Here is a 1,986-nt window from a genome sequence, read left to right as displayed (position 1 = left end):
CTATTGTTAAATTTGAGTACCAATGAATGTATTCAATATATGTCCCTTCATGAAAAATAAATGGAGCCAAACACAGAGTGATTCTGGCAGAAAACATTGAAGTCTGCATAAGTCCTGAGAATGGGGCTCAGGTTCACCTTCCAATAGGACAATGACCGCAAACAAAGCAAAAATCAACAAAGGGATGGCAGCACGGCGGCGCAGTGGTTAGTGCTTGTGCGGCACAGTTCATGTCATGGGAACCTCCTGCGTGGGTTCAAATCCAGCTCCAGACTTCCTGTGCGGAGTTTGTATGTTCTCCCCGTGCTTGCGTGGGTTTCCTCCGGGCACTCCGGTTTCCTCCCACATTCCAAAAAACATGCATTTCAGGTGAATTGGCCGGTCCAAATTGTCCCTAGGTGTGAATGAGCGGATGAGTTGTCTGTCCCCGTGTGCCCTGCGATTGGCTGGCAACCAGTTCAGGGTGTCCCCTGCCCACTGCCCGGAGATGGCTGGGATGGGCTCCAGCCCCCCCGCGACCCTAATGAGGATAAGCGGTACGGCTAATAAGATGAGATGAGATGAGATGAAAAATAAATCTGAGAAAAATTTAAAAAAACAGATTTTTTTCAAGAGTTTTTTCTTTGTATGAAAAGTTGATCATTTTGTAACTTTGATTGCATTAATCATTTATATTTACAAATTAATTCATCAAACTTTCTCACGGACTTAAAAAAGTGACTTCATGAAAAATGGATTAATTATTTTGAAAATAAATCTTTTCTAGTTTTTTTTTCTCTTAGAATCGTTAGATTGAGTTAAATGTTTAGATTTGAATACAAATTATTCATTGAGTATGTACCTTGCTTATAGATAATCAATTCATGAATAATTAGTGAATTATTTCTACAAAAAGGAGTTACAGTGGGACCTCGCTACTTCGCGGTTCCACGTTCGCGGGTTGAGAGCTTAGCGGGTCTAAAAAATAATAATAAAATAGAATAATTTTTTTTTAAAAAACGATTTTTTTAAAATGTATTTTTAATTTTTTTTTTTAACATTTTTGAAGGGGCCTCGCTACTTCGCAGATTTTCACTTTTCGCAGGTGGTTTTGGTCCCCATTAACTGAGTCTAAAAGAATAATAATAATAAAATAAAATAATTTAAAAAAAACATTTTTAAGCATCTGCAATTGGCTGGCAACCAGTTCAGGGTGTCCCCTGCCCACTGCCCGGAGATGGCTGGGATGGGCTCCAGCCCCCCCGCGACCCTAATGAGGATAAGCGGTACGGCTAATGAGATGAGATGAGATTTTTAAGCATTTTTGAAGGGGCGTCGCTACTTCGCGGATTTTCACTTTTCGCGGGCGGTTTTGGTCCACATTAACCGCGATAACCGAGGGATTACTGTATTTGCTTTTTGGTTACATTGTTAAATTAATCATTAACTCAAAAATACAAGTAAAAATTATATTATTAGATATTTATCTTGCCAATTAATAAGGTCAATTCATGATTAATCATTGAACTTTTTCAAGATTAGATCATATTTACTAATTTTTCTCAGAATAACTTGCTACTGCGTGGGTTTCCGAGCTCCGGGCACTCCGGTTAGCAAAACCATGCATTTTAATATCATACGTGCTTTTCATTCGTTTTTCTATGTGTGAAACTGGAGTGTCATGCCCAATTTCGTTGTCACTATATGAGTATATGTTAACCCATTTTGTAACCATGACAATAAAGATATGTTCTATTCTATTTTATTCTTTCTATTCTACAATCGCACTTTTTTTTTGAGTCTTTGGTGTCATGTTTACTGTCCACGTCGCCCGCAGACCCCCCAGTCACCCCACACAGCGACACAGGAGTTTGTCCACGCGCAACAGCGCATGCGCGCGCACCTGCCCAACCCCCGCAGCTTTCGCTCTCACTCTCTCTCTCTCTCACTCGCTCTCTCCCCCATTTCAAGTAGGTTTTGCTACTCTCCCCAAGTTGCCTCATTGCA

Source organism: Urocampus carinirostris, chromosome 2 (genome assembly GCF_059441175.1).
Source record: "Urocampus carinirostris isolate Australia breed hairy pipefish chromosome 2, RoL_Ucar_1.0, whole genome shotgun sequence".
NCBI lineage: Eukaryota > Metazoa > Chordata > Actinopteri > Syngnathiformes > Syngnathidae > Urocampus > Urocampus carinirostris.
Note: the sequence above shows the minus strand (reverse complement) of the source record.